At 43.9% G+C, this 11,700-nt stretch overlaps 1 protein-coding gene across 1 annotated transcript in view; it reads right to left on the reverse strand.

The window, feature by feature from the left end:
• NTRK2 (neurotrophic receptor tyrosine kinase 2) overlaps positions 1 to 11,700 on the reverse strand; it is a gene marked incomplete at its 3' end in the record, with an annotated part of 314,958 nt that overhangs the window by 166,252 nt on the left and 137,006 nt on the right. The gene's annotated exons all lie outside the window — the stretch shown is intronic.

The following is an 11,700-nucleotide window of genomic DNA, read 5'->3' on the forward strand; positions in this document are numbered from 1 at the left end:
CAAGAAAAATGAGAATTAGCTTAAAATCAGACATTGGGAAATGCTTCTGAAGATAAAGGCCACGAATTTCCACTCCAAGGGTCACAAATGACCTTCAGGCTAAATGGAATCCAGAGACAAGTTCTGTCTGGCCTGTATAGTGTTCTTTGAAAAATGTACAGTGTTTGCCAACATATAAAAATCAGGAGGTTGCACATACAATTCTGGCTTCCTCTCTTTAAAAAGGAGATACTTCGTCAGCAATAGGCCTGAATTTCCATGTGGCATTGGAGCTGGGTTCACAGAACAGAAGTTTCATGAGAACACAAAGTTATCCTTTTTCTACCCTGTGGCCTCAGCACCCACCAAGAACAAGGTACAAGATAAATGGTTGGATGAATGAATTAGGGGGAGCTACCCACTCTAAATAAGACAAACACTCTCCAGGGGGGGACTACCCCATCCAGACTGCCTGGCCCCTAAAGGCATTTGAGGTTTCCACTTTGCTTAGTGCTATAAGTTTTTCTTTGGTTGGGACACCATGGTGCATCTTGATGAAAATTCCCCATAAATCTCACTCTAATGGCCACATATGTGGGCCATTGAAGTAAAATAACAATGTAATAATATTCTTTAAGGATGGTGTTTTTTTTAAAGAGCCCCAAAAGTGAGCTTACTTTAGGGTTTGGCATCAGAGTTCATCCTGCAGGCAGAAAGCTATATAAATGTAGAGGTTTCCCGTACTAACCGAAAGTAGAGCATTCCTAGGGAACCACTTGTAAACCAAGATGGCGTAAATCAAAGAAGCAATTACCATTAATTTATATGGAAAAATTTTGAGCATTCCCAGACCCAAAACGTAAGCTACCAAATAATGCATAAAACCTAAAATAACACTGGTGCACACTAAGGGCAGTGCCACTCTCAGTGCTTCGGATGCACGCTGCCTCTATAATGGCTCTCTGCAAAGCATGGATCATGTTTTCACTTTTCACCTTTTCTCATAAAAGCAAAAATCCTGTTCGGATTCCTTTTGGTTAGTGAAAACAGGGACTAATATAGGTCTTTCATGAAAGCGAAGTAACTGAAAGCACACCTTTTTTAGGGGGATAACTGTACTTGCCAGAGCCTCTTCTGGTGCTTGAGCAGAGCAAGTACCTCTAATAGGCTTCAGATCTGATCACTTGTTCATTCATTCAATAAACACCGATCCTCTTCTAAGTGCTACTATGACTAAGGGCCATGTGATATGTTTCTTTCACCTTGATGTCCAGAGATTTAAATTTTTATTAAATGAATAAATGAGCAGTGGGAATCACTACAGACAATAACTTTACTGTGAGTCTTCTATGTGTCAGATATATACATTATTAACTTTTATCCTTATTTTGTAGTAAGGGAAACTGAGATTTAGAGGGAGTAAGGAATAGGTCCACATCATGGGCCAAACAGGGATCTGAACTTAGATCTTTTTGGCACCTACACCCTTTATGCTACCAACCTCTCAGATAAACTCTATTCTTGAGTGTAGTGGGTTCAAAAGTGGCCTCCTAAAAAGGTATTTCCAATTCTAACCTCTGGAACCAGTGAAGATTATCTTATTTGGAAAAACAACAACAACAAAAAACACCTTTGCAGGTCTCAAGTCTTTAAAGATCTCAAAATGAGATCATCCTGGATTTAGAGTGAGCCCTAAATCCAATGACAATTGTTCTCCTAAGAGGAGAGGAGGACACAGAGAAGAAGTGGTGTGAAGACAAGCAGAGATCAATTGATGTATCTACCAGCCAAGCAACACCAAGGATCGCTGACAGCCACCAGAAGCTAGGAGAAGGGCATGGAACAGATTTTCCTTCACACCCTCCAGAAGGAACCAACTCTGCCAACACCTCAATTTGATACTTCAGGGCTCCACAACTGTTATTTTAACCACCAAGTTTGTGGTCATTGGTTACAGCAGCCCTAGGAAACTAATACATCAACATATTCCTGGTCCACGTGCCAAAGAAGTCCCCCACCCCTGCCAAAACTTAGCCTGCACTGTCTTAGGGGAACCAGGCTAAATCCTAAACTTTTACTGACCTCCCTTATCTCCAAGGCTCCCTATTCTGATCAAGCCTTTCAGTCTGAGGTCCCACACAGTATTATCCAGAAACATTCTTACATCTCAGAAAACATGAACTCAGCTGAGTAGTATATGTTCTTCATTTGTTTCTTTGAAAGCACAGTGAATATCTCTAGTAGGAGTGGGATGTGGTCCGGTGCTTTGGAATAATTCAATTGAATGCAGCAATAGGGGACCCAGGCTCTCCTGCTAGATGATCAAATAGGTTACAACACTAATACAGAATATAGGAAAAAAAGCTGTTATTTCTTTGTGAGCAATTCTGGGAATGCTGCTAGGAGGAAGGCAGGAATGAAGCTGGGCTTTAAAAAGGGATGGTGGCAATGATAATCATCACAACAATGCTATCATTTACTGAGAACCTACAACATGTCACATGCTATCCCACTGTCTTGCATACCCCCCTAAGGGCCAAGTCCAAGGTTACCCAATCAAAAGTGACAGGACTCTGACAGATGAATGAACAAAGTAGTGGGAGAAAGAAGGTCAAGCCAGGTGGAAAAGAGGAACAGAAGTGGTGTACGGGGAAGGCATGGCTGAAAAGTCAGGCTGGGAAGATAATGCTCTGGAATTTGAATGCCCTTTTGAGGAGTTTGCCTTGATCTATTTTGCTGTGCGAGAGGTCAGAGGTGTATGAGTACAAAACTGACTAGCTCACGTCCATTTTGAGAGGAAAATGTTGGACTCAAGAATGGAATCATGGTAAGAATGAGAGAGAAGACCAGCCTGTCCCTCTCAAATATGGAAGGCCTGGAGGATGTCAGAGGGGAGGAAGACATGGTTTGTTTTCCGGATGGCATTCAAGAGATGAGGACAAGGAAGCTGTCCTGGCTAATGCAGAGGTTTGGAAGGGTGGGCAAGGTGTTTACCACAGCAGAAGGCACAGGCCAAGGGTGAGTGGGCAGACAGGATAGATTCAGTGTAAAAAAAAAAATCTGAACTGGTTTTTCCTCCATGACCCTCAAGCTCCAGAGATGTCTGGTTAGCAGATGGTATGGCAGCTTCTGCTTTCTCTCCCTGCGTCTGATGGACTTCCTTCAAGGGGAACTGGTTGGAGTTTAGAAAGTGTATCTTTAAATTAAACATATCATGCAGATTGTATAAACCACTCTTTTTCAGAAAGGTCCACCTCAAAAGCATCAAGATAGATGTGTCTCAGAGGCCCAAAATACAGCACTGGGGTACAGAGTACCCCAAACACTGCACACATCTCAGATATGAAATCACCAAACTTAGTGAGAAGTTAGAACTGGGAGCCACTGCAGGCTCACGGGAGCCCATTAGGGCTGTCTAGAACAAGCATGTCAAACTTGCGGCCCGCGGGCCACATGCAGTCCACAACGAATATTTTTGCGGCCCAGCCGATATAATGGTATGTAAGAAACATTTTAATAAAAATTTCATAACTTAATTTTTACAATATCCTGTTATATATAAGTATTAATAAGGAACTACAACGTTCGATAATGACTGATTACTATAATCATGTTGCATTCATTTCCCTTATACACCTTATACGCAGGCGTGCCATTTCTCTCCACTCATACTAGCAGCGAATATTTTAGCAGCCGATTGCCATGTCATTCGTCTTGCACTGACTTGTTTGGTGTGCACAACAGGAAATATTTTTCTTTCGGAGAACAAGAAAAATAGGTTTATTTGCATTACGCTTATTAATTTGTGCAGTTATTCAGTGTCTGGTAAGTTAATATCCAAGAAAAAATATTAATTTTTATTAAAAGGTTCTATTATTTTATATTAATGATTACACATTTATTTTCGCCCTTTGTATTCAGCATATCTCTATTGAAATAAGCCTATGTTTCTAAGCCTTTGGTTTTTTTTGCGACCCACATAAATGTAAACCTTGTTTATTTGGCCCGTGTTAGCTTTTGAGTTTGACATGCTTGGTCTAGAATGTTGCCAATTCCAGAGCGCCTCTGGATTCCTATCAACCTGCCCCTGCCTTCCGAAGAGCCAAGCAGTCCTCTCTCCATGCAATCCTAAAAGAAGAGATCATTTAAGAGCCTGGGATTGACATACCAATCAGGGTTTAAGATCATCTGAATTCGCACACTGATCTCATTAAGAAGCAGCTGCAAAGAGTGTCAACAAGCCCTGAACTGGACTGGAGTCAGAAGATCAGGGTCCAAATGCTGCCTTGACCTGTGGTTCTTATTAGCTGTGGACTTGGGAAAGTCACAGATCTCTGGGAGTGGGTCATATTGGGGTCCCCTGGATCCACCGTGGCTGCAGTTGTGTGCCAGCCATGCAGCAGCCGGCACCTGGGTTTCTCTTTCCTGGAGGTCTGCCCTTGAGCTACAGAAGCTCACTTTCATCTATTGAGACCCTTAGCCAGTGACTAGTGGGTGCACGAATATGAAAGGCCTACACCCAAATCTCTGGGGAGCAACTTCCGCTCCAGAGTTCCCCCTCCAGCAGGAAGCTATGTCTGAAATCATTTTCCTATTAACTCCCCCTTCCCTGTTCTGCCTCCCCCAGTCCCCTCAGGCTGCCCTGGAGCACACCCTTAATAAATCACTCATATGTGAGTCCTCATCACAGCATCTGCTGCCAGGAGGCCCCGCAAAGACCGGTGTCTGTGCAAAGCTGTGGTGGAAGAGTCAGATCTTAAAGCAGCGAGCTGACTCTCTAGCACGAGGGTCACAACAGGCAAAATTTGGCAAAAAGACATGTTTTCGTTGGCTCACAGAGAGTTTAAAAAAATGTGAAGGGACTTGCCAACCTTTACAAACTGGGAAATTTCACACAAAAACCCAGATCTCCCCTTGTCTTGAAAAACCAGATGATCCGGCTACCCTGAGCCTGCGGTCCTTGTGTGGCAATACCGCGGGCCTGGGGCCAGTCCCCACCAGCTCAGCTCCTCACTCATCTGTATCACTGGTCTTGGCAACCTACAGTCTAGCACATTGAAAGTCCTCGATAAGGTCTGTTGAATCCGAATCAGGCATCATTTTTCTTGAAAACAACTGAACTCGGAGGCTGCTGGAGAGCAGGGGTGAGTAATTGTGTAAGAGGCTGCCTCGCTGCCCCATCCAGTTCTTTCCTCATGCCTGGCAAGGTGCTGGTGTACACTTCCACAAACACTCTTCTGAGGGAAGATGAATCAATGACAGGCGCTGCCGTGATAGGAAGTTTGTTTGACAGGGAACACGTAATGAAATGAAATAAAATCACTTGTGGTTTGAGTATGCAGGCGAGAAAAACAAAAACAGGTCTTAGTTTCAGATGTTGTTTTATGTTGCCATAAATAAAAGGGTGGCTGCGGCTCAAAAATGACATTTTAAACATTTCAAAATGTTGACTTGCCTAGCCTGTGTACTTCTTTTATTTTTTTTAAGAGTGATTATAGTTGAAGCCCCTCTAACCAATGTCACTGATAGTAAGTCATTAAAGAAGCAGAGGTTCCCTTGAGCACTGGAACCCAGCCGTCCATGCAGGAGTGCTCAGGGCACATCAGATGGGTCAGTATGTTGAAGAGAGATGGGAGCAGTCATTAACCAGTACATTGGTTAAGTGCTCCTCTTGTCCGAGAGCACCCTGCAGACTTCACCTTCAGGGAGCATAATTGACCAAGGGTCCCAGCTACATCCTGAAACCCATCTGTGCTCTCAAACCCATCCCTCATTGGCGGTGAGTCCATGCTTCCCATGACTGCTCTAGAACCAGTGCCAGGAGTAGTTGGAATATAAGGCAGACCCATCCTTGGAGACAAGGAACTCTTGGCCGACCGGTGGCTGACTTTGGCTCAAAGACTCCCCAGCAGCCTTGCCCATACTTCCTTAGAGTGAATGGTCTAGGATTCTTGTCCTAGCCTTCCCATCCTCTCGTCACCAAGGTCAGACTTGAGTGACAGTCCTGTCTATGCTTTCACATCCTTCTCTAGCTCCTTCTCCATTTCCTCTCACACAAGAGTTTCTCCTGATTAAAATCCTTGCAGCTTTAATCCCGTCTGGGCACCTGCTTCTCAGAGGACACAATCTGCATTTGAAAATTCCTACTGCCTATATTCAGCAAAACCTGCCTACTCTCCCCAGTAACCAACTTCGCTGTGGTTTACATGAATCCAAAGAAAAAAAGCACTTATGAAGAGAACTTAAATGAGCTTCAAAAAATTGGGTATAAGTTAAGAGAAATTGGGGAGCGGGGATAAAAGAGGAGGAAAGGAGGTAGGAAGGAGAAAACTCAGAGTTCCTTCATTTTGGCCATTTTCTACTAAAACAAAATGGGCATGGATAGCCTCTGACACAGGACCTATTCATAACCTCTGGGAAAACGCTGATACTTTCTATTTACCTGACTTGCTCCAGAATCCCAACTGTTAATTGCCCTTCAAGGATGAGATGTACAGTCAAAAAGTCCTGTGTGACTACAATGAAGACCACACAGTTATCATTCTCAACACCCCAAACCTCAACACCTTCAATTGTCATTTTGTGGAAAGGCAGAAAAAGGGAAGTACACTGCCTGTGTGAAATATGCAAACCATGCCTCATAACCAAGAAGAGAAAGAACATACACACACACACACACACACACACACACACACACACACACACCCCCTTATTCTTCTAAGAGGGTTAATGTCAAAAAGAAGCCTTCAGGCTGGTTATTTCATAATTCACAGCAAAATAGAAAAGGGAGACCAAATCAGCAGCCTCGTTTATAAGCCCTGGAAAATGGAAGTTTCCAAGCTGTCATAAATAAGGATGGAAGCATTTGCCAAGTCAGAAATTTTAGCCAAGTTTGAAATCCACTCAATCCTTACATCTTGGAGCTCAGAACAGAACACCAACCTTTTGGGATTTGTAATCATTTCTTCTCAGTAAAACTTCTTGCTTTTTATAAGGAAGTAAAAACAAAAAGCAAAAAATACAATATGGAAAGTTTTTTTTACAGGAGTTGGGGGCATTAAAGCACAGTGAGCACTGGGGAGGTGATAATGGCATAAATTGTGTCTGTGTTGGGGCTAAATTCCCATTTAAAGCATGTAGTATTCCTATTCCGTGTGTGTGTGTGTGTGTGTGTGTGTGTGTGTGTGTGTGTGTGTGTGAGAATTATTGTGTCTTTCCTTGCTGATGTCTCTCTCTCTCTCTCTCTCTCTCTCTCTCTCTCTCTCTCTCTTTCTCTCTCTCTGTCACACACACACACACACACACACACACACACACACCTACATACACAATCTCTTTCCTATGCACATATTCCACCCAAATGTGTAAAAATTAGAGAAAGGACAAAGCATATTTGCATGTGTTTGTATTGGGTAGAAAGGGAACTAGAGGAAAAGAAGAAATCTATTTTTTTAATGATAAAAGAGATAGAGAAAATAGGTAACAAGGGAGGGGATACTTTTCATCAGTTTTATTCCGAGTTGGAAAGAATTATAGCCACGGAAATATAGTGCACAGATCGATGATCATCTCAGAGCTCAGGGACATACAGACCCCCAAGAGGCAAAAGGAAGCACTGCCCTCGGAGAAGCAGGCCAGAGCACGAGTTTACAGGCTGAGGAATGCGATTTGCGTGACCTTGGACAAGTTAGTCAACTTCCTAAGCCTTCATTTTCTTATGTGCAAAGTGTGGACAATAGTGGCACCACACTACTGATTTACCATTAGGCCATAGCCCATGAGGCCAAAGATGCCATCTGCTTGGCTTATTATGGCATCTCCCAGTGCTTGGCTCACTCTCTGACCTATAAATGACACTTACTATATATTTACTGGATTTTAAGTATACTCGATGTAAGATAGAACAAGATAATGTATTAAAGAATTTAGTATCTGTCTCAGTTAGGGTTATGTCAGGGAAAAAGAACTCATCCCTAGTGGTTTAAATTGCAAGTTGTGGGGACAATGTATAGAGGTATGGGCCTGTTCAAGGGACGAACAAGAAATGGTGAGGTACTGGAGACCGCCCACCATTGGAAGGAAGCCTTTCCCCCTCCAGGGTTGAGGAAACAGATGGAGAAAAGAGAAGAGATAAGCCCACCTTGAAAGACTGCAGTGGTGGAGAGATGAGCCCCGTTTGAGATGAGTCTCCACGTGTGCAACAGGCAGCTATATCCCGACTCATGTCCGCCACCGAGACCTGCTGGTCAACCCACTGTGCAAACACTGAGAAGCCAGCACACTACCAGCCCCAAAGTAAAACACAGCAGGCAGTTCCACAGCCTTTAGTGAAGGAGGGTGATGGTCTCCCCCAAATCCAGAAGCCTAAGTGAATGCAGAGAGAAGAAACTGTCCAGGAAGTAATCTCTTCAAAGCCTAAAACACCCTAACAGGCTATGGCTCAGTTCATTTAAAACCTAGAACTCCCCCAAGAGGTCAAACAGTGCAGGGCGACTGTTACTCCCACCCCAGGGTCTTTAGTGAAATTGCACGACTTACCTGAAGCTGCATTCTAATCTTTAAGGCTAACAGCTGTGGCCTACGCTTTTATTTGACCAGTTGGAAAGACTAATTTATTGTATGATGAGAATTTCTAAAAAGAAAGGGAAGGGTGGTGAATAACAAAAGAGGTTGCTCCTTGCCTCCCAGGAAACAGAATAAAAATGTTGAAAGATGGGAGGGAAGGAGAAAACTTATTGTTCATTAGTTTATGGTCAGGCAGAGATTTTAATTCAGTAAACACAGCCCTGGGGTCTTGAGGTGTGTGAGAGGAGACGTGACCCATTGATTGGAAAATTAGCATGTGCCCTTGGCCGTCTCTCTCAGTCACTAGCTGCCAGACGGGACATTCAGGGACAGGAGCGTGGACGTGACTGAGCTGCTTAGATGCTGCTCTGTCTCCTTGTGTTTCAGAGACAAAAAGCTGCTCAGGCATTTTCCACAGCCTTGTTCCGATGTCTGGATCCTCTTCATGCTGGTGACAGGATGTGTCCTCAAACAAATCTTCCACCACACCCCTCCCACCCCACCCCACCCCCACCCAGTGGTTTCCCTCGCCATCACTCATCTGAGAGTCAGGACTGCTCCCAGTGAACAGGAAGTACTCAAGTTCAGAAGCAACAAGAAAATTCACTTTAGAACAATCAAAAATAACACATCCGCCTTTAGTTACAAGGAACAAAGCAAACATGCTCTGGGTTTTCATGAGTCAACTAGAGGCCTGGTGCGCAACATTCGTGCACTGCGGGGAGGGGGTCCCGCAGTCCAGCCTGTGCCCTTTAGCAGACTGGGAGCCCTCGGGGGATGTCCAACTGATGGCTTAGGCCCGCTCCTTGTGGAGAGTGGGCCTAAACCACAGTCAGACATCCTTAGCGCTGTTGCGGAGGCGGGAGAGGCTCCCGCCTCTGCCGCTGCACTCACCAGCAGTCAGCCCGGCTTCTGGCTGACCACCATGGGGCAGCTCCTGCATTGAGCATATGCCCCCTGGTGATCAGTGTGCGCCATAGCAACCGGTCAGTCTGTTTGGTTGATTTGCATATTACCCTTTTATTATATAGGATGAGCACGGAGTAGATACCTCCTGCAACTTCTGTTTCATAAGATAAAATTTTCAAAGCATGTGCCAATTTTACTACCATCCCTGTACCTGCAAGTCAAGATTTGCAGGGCTTGGTGAGTGGCACACATAACTAGGGACTTCCTGGGACAGCACGTGCCACCCCAGTGACTAAAGTTCACCTTACATTTGTGCTTTGCCACAACAATCATCTCTGCTCAATCGCCAGTGCTGGTAAGAGTGGCCACTGGGCACTTGCACAGCCCTGAGAGCGTCCTAGGCACCTGCTGGCTTCACCCCAGTCCTGGCCCTGCTCAAAGATCCAGCCGCTCTAGGGTAGCTGTTCTGCACTCTGTTACTTGAGCCAGCCTGCCTGAATTCAAACCCTGGGATTACCCCTCATTAGCGAGGTAACCTGAAGGAAGGTCCTTGGTCACTCTGTTCCTCAGTGTACTATCACTTTAAATGGAAGCAATATTATCATTAGCCTCGTAGGATTGCATGGAATGAATAAATACATTAATATATGTTTTAGTACTTAAAACCTAACATGCATACTTGGTACAGAGTGAAAATCAATACCCATTAACTCTTAGATACAGTCTCACTTTAAAATGTGTTAGAAAAGGTATTAACAATACTAAAAGTACCTTAAATTAAGTGCTGGTAAAACTTCAAGGCCACTTATTTAAAGAGATTTAATAACAACAACAAAAAGCACACATTATAAAATATTACTAAAGAAATAAAATTTTATTACTTGCAACATGAAGTAGTTCCAACTAGGCCAATCGTGTGTTGCTTAATGGAGCCTTTACCAGAAACTACCTCAGGAAGCAGAAGAGAAAAATCCAGGTATATTTGTCACTCATTGCCTGTAAACAGTTGTTTCTAAGCTTTGGGGGAACTTGAAACAAGTCTTTTGTTTCAAACAATCCCTCAGCCAATTCATTCGTTACTTTTATTCTTAGCCAAATATTTTCACATGGAGAACCCACAAGTTAAAGTTAAAGTAGACCCCGTTCATATGACTAAAAATTCTGATAAAGTGAGAACAAAAGAGGCAGACCACATTTGGGATATGTCCCTCAATGCTATTTCTTTCAGAATCCTCAAAATACAGAGCACCATTCAAACTCATGGGACAGTCACAATACAGGCCCAAACAAATCGTATCCTATTATTTTATCAGTATCAAGTCTGAGGTAGAACCAATGCACAAGAATCACCTGGGCAGAAAGAAGGATCTAGGAGCACAATGATGATAACTCCTGAGAAAGCTCCAATGTGGCCTTCATAGCGTGGACACATCCAGAATCGCCCAGCGAGTGAAATTCCCTTTCATTTGGACTCCATTAGTTGGGCTCACATAACCGCCATATAACCAATACATGCAAGTGGATCTGTGTGGGATTCACTCACTGAGGCATACCCATGCTCAGTGAAAACCCAAGTCCTTCAAAGTATTTTATCAACAAAAAGAGGTCCCAACCTGCCAGGCAATGTGCTAAGTGAGGGCTTTCCCTGACCCTCTCACTTGACTCTCATAAGAGCCTAGTGAGGAGGCACCATTACTATTCCCCATTGTGCAAATGAGGAGACGGGAATGGAGAGGCGAAATGACTCATTTAGCTGGAGCAAGCTGGCTTCAAATCTGAATAGTCTGCACCCAAAGCCTACGGCCTCAAATGATTATATGGCCTCCAAATGGCCCACAAAACCTGTTCTCAGCAAGGCAAACTGAGAAGGGCATTTCAAAAAACAGCACAAGTCAATAGCATTAAACAGGCTCTTAAGAGAGGGTCTGTGTACTTGGTTCCATAAGACAGCGGGTCACACTGGATCAGTTTCCAATCCCAAGTCTTGCATTTGGAGCAAAACCCTTTCGAAGTTACCAGAGGCAAGCTCAGATGCATCAGGGCTGGGGTCCTACAAACCATACTTTTAGGTCCTATCTTAAAAGTGGGGGGGCATGAGGAATGACAGTGTGGGCCACTGGAGGATGGAAATAAAAGGGATGTGAAATGTGGGCACCATTTAATAGTTATGGGTCCATAGTATCTTATCTCTACGTCCACTTGTCTTCCTCAATCTCCCCTTCCATGAAATCACAAGTCATCATGTTC

This window comes from Cnephaeus nilssonii (genome assembly GCF_951640355.1).
Source record: "Cnephaeus nilssonii genome assembly, chromosome: 14".
Lineage (NCBI taxonomy): Eukaryota > Metazoa > Chordata > Mammalia > Chiroptera > Vespertilionidae > Cnephaeus > Cnephaeus nilssonii.